This window comes from Oncorhynchus clarkii, chromosome 4 (assembly GCF_045791955.1).
Source record: "Oncorhynchus clarkii lewisi isolate Uvic-CL-2024 chromosome 4, UVic_Ocla_1.0, whole genome shotgun sequence".
NCBI classification, from domain to species: Eukaryota; Metazoa; Chordata; class Actinopteri; order Salmoniformes; family Salmonidae; genus Oncorhynchus; species Oncorhynchus clarkii.
Window position 1 is genome coordinate 31,375,164 of NC_092150.1, and position 5,914 is coordinate 31,381,077.

Below are 5,914 nucleotides of genomic sequence, written 5' to 3' on the forward strand. Positions count from 1 at the left end.
CATCATTTTCATGTTTTCAAACCATTCAGTGACCACTCGTTCCCTGTGGATTGAGGCATTATCATCCTATGGGTGCATAGCTATGGTACCCAAAATAATGGCCAAATGGCCTGACAAGCATTTTTATACATGACCCTATGCATGATGGGATGTTACTTTCTTAATTAACTCAGGAACCATACCTCTGCGGAAGCACCTGCTTTCAATATACTTTGTATTCCTCATTTAATCATGTGTTTCTATTATTTTGGAAGTTACCTGTAGCTCAGGGATTCTTGAAAGACGGAACAATCAATTTTTTTTCACAAATGTTATTCTTAAAATTAACAACATTTGAAATGTATATTTTGATAGACCAAAGTATCAGCTATCATACCATGCAAAGGAACAACCTAATTCTTACATTTCATAAAAGGCAACTAACTGGATTTATGTCAACTTCGTTAGCAGGACCACTGGAAAAAGTGTTGTGAGACGACATTTGCCACAACATTTTTCAATCAGATGTTGCAGCTCCACACCACTTTCGACTTAGTTTAATAAAACATATTGAAGTAAATTGTTAAAAGAGGGGCAAAGTGCTGTTTCTTTTTCTGATTTGCCTCATGATTTGTGAACTTGCACACAATTTCTCTGTCCTTCACAACGGTGTGCTGCTGCATCCTCTTTGCGTGTCTTGACCAATCAGATTCACGGAAATCGCAGGTCAGGCACAACACAAAAAGCTCAAGGTGTGCTCTCCACTTTCCTCCGGTATTTATTTAGCAAGCGTGATAACACATCACTCCCGACAGATACAAGCAAAAGTTCTTACATAAATATAGCAGCCCATACACCTAAATATTAACGTCTCTGTGTCTGTATATAGGAAACCCCCTAGTCCTTCATTAAAATATAATTAATATGAACAAGTACAAGGTTGCTGCAGTTTGACAAGGTTTTCATCCTCCCCAAGGCCAGGAGTTTTTCCTGGAGTTTTTAAAACCATGTGACCTGATTGAAAGACTATTAACCCACCATAGCCCAAATGAAACCTTTTTACAATGGATTAATCACATCATACCGTGTAAGAACCGTGTTTAAAGGCCTTGATTGATTATTTGTAACTTATATAATGCCATATAATGCTCCAGGGCTAATTTTGTTAGCATTTTGGCATGTTTTTTTTTAGATTCAGAACATAGAACAAAGTGTATAAATAAAACATTATACCTTAGATCTAGCACAGCAATACTTAAATAGTTGAAGCATATGTTGCAGAACAGTGATTAAAATATTATTTCAGATTATTTACAAAAAAAAACAATTTTAAGAGGGTTAGCCATCAGTGACGCAGTTCAATTCTAAATCAAATCGAATTTGTCACATGCTTTGTAAACAACGGGTGTAGAATAACAGTAAAAGGCTTACTTATGCGCCCTTCCCAAGAAAAAAGAGAGAAAAAAGATAAATAGAAAAATAATTACATGAGGAATAAATACAAAATAAGCAACGATAACTTGGCTATACTTGGTTACCAGTACCAAGTCGATGTGCAGGGGTACGAGGTAATTGAGGTAGATATGCACATATACAGTGTGTTCCCGAAAGTATTCACATCCATTGACGTTTTCCATATTTTGTTGTGTTATAGCCTGAATTTAAAATGGATACAATTGAGACTTTGTGTCACTGGCCCACAAACAATACACCATAATGTCAAAATTGAATAATGTTTCTAGATGTTTTTACAAATGTGCTATGGCAAGCCTAAATCATTTCAGTAGAAGAAATGTCGTAAATTAGTCACATAATAAGCTGCATGGACTCACATTGTGGGCAATAATAGTGTTTGTATATTTTCAAACATGGTGGTGGCTGCATCATGTTATGGCTATGCTTGTCATCGGCAAAAGGAGATTTTTTAATAAAAGGAAACAGAATAGAGCTAAGCACAGGGAAAATCCTATAGAAAAACCTGGTTCAGTCTGCTTTCCAACTGACTCTGGGAAAAAATTTGCCTTTCACCAGGACAACAACCTAAAACCCAAAGTCCAAAAATACACTGGATTTGCTTGCGAAGACGACATTGAATGTTCCTGAGAGGTCTAGTTATAGTTTTGACTTACATTGGCTTGAAAATCTATGGCAAGACTTGGAAATAGCTGTCTGGCAATGAACAACAATTAACTTGAAGAATTTTTTAATAATTAATATGCAAATATTATACAATTCTGGTGTGCAAAGCTCTTTAGAGAATTACCCAGAATGACTGCCAAACGTGATTCTAACCTGTATTGTCTCAATGGTTTGAATACTTATGTAAATTAAATATTTCTGTATTTAACTTTCGATCAATTAGTAAAATTGTCATTATTGAATCCATTTTTAATTCAGGCTGTAACACAACAAAACATGGAACAAGTCATGAGGCATTAATGCTTTCTGAAGGCACTGTAAGTGGGGATGAAGTGTCTAGGCATCAGGACAGATAAACAGTAGCAGCAGTGTATGTAATGAGTCAAAATAATTAGTGCAAAAGGGGTCAATGAGGGTAGCCATTGGTTAACTATTCAGCAATCTTGTAGCTTGGAGGTAGAAGCTGAAGATGCTCTCGATGCAGCTGTAGAAATATTTTAGAATCTGAAGGCACATGACAAATCTTTTCAGCCTCCTGAGGGAGAAGAGGCATTGTCGTGCCTTCTTTACGACTGTGTCGGTGTGTGTGGACCATGATAATTCCTTAGTGATCTGGACACCGAGGAACTTGAAGCTCTTGACCTGCTCCACTACAGTTGACAAGCCACTGACGGAGTTGACAACAAATACTTAAAACAGACATATTTTGCCTCTAAATATATATTTTTTTACTTGAAAATTCCCAATAAAAACAACAATTCTGTTAGATCTTACAGCACTCAGAGTTGATGTTTGACAAAAATCAGTCAGAATTGAATATCATGTTTTTCTTCATTCAAGTGATATAAACAGTTGCAATTTAGTTTTTCCTCAGTTGCTTTATGACTAAAACCTATCTTAATCTGTCAGGGAGATGGAGTTGACAGTTTATGGATGTGACAATAGTGATTTCAACATTGTTTGTTTAAATCTATCGAAAGTAGAGAACTTTACAGACCATGAGTGGTCTTGTTGCACTACATGTAATGAGGATATGAAGAAGGGGTCCTTATACTGTATCTGACCCTGCTCAAACTTGATTCATTCAGGAGTTTAGACAAATCTGACAGAGTAACCAAAAACCACCATTTTTTAAGGAATCACAGTTTTGAGAGAAATATTCCTTTAAGTCAGAAAGGGCTACTGAAAGATGCTACATAATACCCTTGTTTAAGTTCATATTCATTGTTGCCAGTTTTTAGAATTTAATTGTTTTGGGGGGAAGAGTTTGAAATTGTGATCCTTTGCTCCAGACATTTCACAGAGCCGCCATGGAAATTAATAATGTTGAACATTAGAACAATCCTTAACAAATCCTGAGTGGCTAAGCAATGGCGATTGCTAGCCAGACACCCAAACTAATGTCATTTTACAATGCATCATCGTTGGAACTAAAAGTCAGGATTGATTTGTGATTATACAAACCATGCCGGGCGGAAACTGCCATCTCAGTAATGGGTGCTGATCTAGTCTCGTCTAGTCCGGGGGACAGGTGGGGGGAAGGGGGAGTGGAGGGGGGACAAAATGCCAGAGGAGCCTCCTCAGAAGAATTATCGATCTCTTTGCAGAGCCTTTTGTTCTCCCAGGTAATGAAGCAGACTATTGATTTATCGGCCGGTGACGGTTACCTTTTGCCTCCTCTTGTGTTTGCTGTTCCGAGTTAACTGCAAAGTCCCCACGAGGGGACTTTTTTCAAAGAGAAACCTGGGATCTTACTTCCTGTATCATAGTACAATGGTTTTAATGTGTTTTTCTTTTGTCCACTGTTGATACAGTCCCAAAATGTTTTGCATGTCAGCAGTCAAGTTGTCAAGATACTGGACTTTCAAGAAGCTAAGTGTCTCTGGCCACATCATCATGGTGATGATGCAAAATGCATTTTGCCTCATAATGGGGATGTGGATTATGTGGCACAATCATAATTACATAGACTAATTTAAAAAATACTAAATATGTTAAATATAACAGACCAAGCAGCACCGTTCACTTCATTATTACACTCTTTGATCTTACATTAGAAATTCAACTATGCTAAATTACTTGAATGTATAATTGAATGTGTGAATGCATTTCCAACATGGTATAATGTGGAGTGCAAGAAAATTGGTCATTGTAGCAAATGTTATGATTGTGTCTGTGACAGGGGTAACACGTCTTTCTTTTACATTTATCATAACATCATAATGACCTATTTCAGAATAATTAAATGTCTCTCTTCTATGGGCAGCCATGTCTTATTAAGGCATTCAGGTTAGAAAAAGAACTGCGTTATGAACAGTAAAAGCATAAAAGTATGCAATCTAGTTGCAACAGGACAGTCATACAGTACATGAGCAAAGTTATTATATCTGACACTTTTGATTGACATCTCAGTAAAGGTCAGACTTTCCTTCATCAAAGCCTCTCCTCTGCCCACTCAGTGTCTCATAAGGGACATGGCGGGACTCCACAGTATGGATAAAAACAATTTACAAGCTCACAATAATGAATTATGGCCAGCCTCGCCAGGATGGGCTATAGAACTGAGTCTGGTAATTGCAGAACAAGCAGAGGGCTGTTAAACATCATAATTATAGTCACCTACCTGGTAATTTTTTCATTTTTACCTCAGAAAGAATAAATGGGCAGACAGAATTTATTTTCCTCCGTTTTTTATTTTTACTCCAGCGACCCTAGCTCACTTACTGTGAGATGAAAAGGTTTAATTTGTTGGCGGGTTGATGTGAGATGATGGGATGTAAAGTTTTCGTCTGTTCTCTGTCTCACCTTTAATGGGACATGTTAACCAGGAGTAGGTGGATAAAGTGTTCTGATGGTTTTCGGGGAAATAATTAACTTGTAAAGACCAAAAAGACAATCAGGACCTTACTTTCTCCATCTCTTCACAGTGGCCATGTTCTGACACTCCTGCATCCAAAGGACACCCTGAAATTCAGTTATACATCCAGCACACACCTCAGCATCAATCCATGTTCATCCGTGTTACCCTCCTTGGAGTTTGTCTTATGACATGAGAAGGATTTGATAAGAGGAAAGACAAATGGAGGTTACAGCCATTGACCTTCATAGGTGTGTGACCGCTCCCCTGGACAGACAAGCCATGAGACACAGGCCATGTTAGTAAATGAGATCTGACACCTTATAGTCCTGACATTTAATACTGCAGGTATGGATCTGTTGCCAAGTAAAGTAGAGGGGCATCACTCCTGGTTCTAGAGGGCAGTTGGAGTGTCTACTGATCTGCTCCAATTCAATCTGCTTTCAGATAAATAAATACAACAATTCACCCTGTGTGTTTCTAGCCATGACCCAAATGGAACCAGTCTTACGACAAACTCCGCTTTGTTCACTTCTTTCAGCACCTGTAGTATGTGTGTTCGTGTGTGTGTGCACATTCAGTGTACATAACCTATAGTTTTTTGTAAAATAATTAGGGCTTCAATTGTTCCTTTAACAAAGTCTACTAATCAATTAGGATAAATAAGCTTGATCACAAGTCATACACGAACCACATAAATGAGAGTAATAGAGATTCCTGATGATTTGATCAAACTCCTCTATCATGTTTAATTTCATTCACTCAGTTTAAGTGGTTTCAATTCCTGCGATTAATGTGTTGAATGTCTTACAATGAGATGTGATAACAGCTGTTCCTCGGCTCTAAGTAAGTTTGACAAAAAATATCCCCAGTTGTTAATCCATTATGTTTTAATAACAAGTCATCTACAAAACTGACTGACACCACTATATTCTGGTC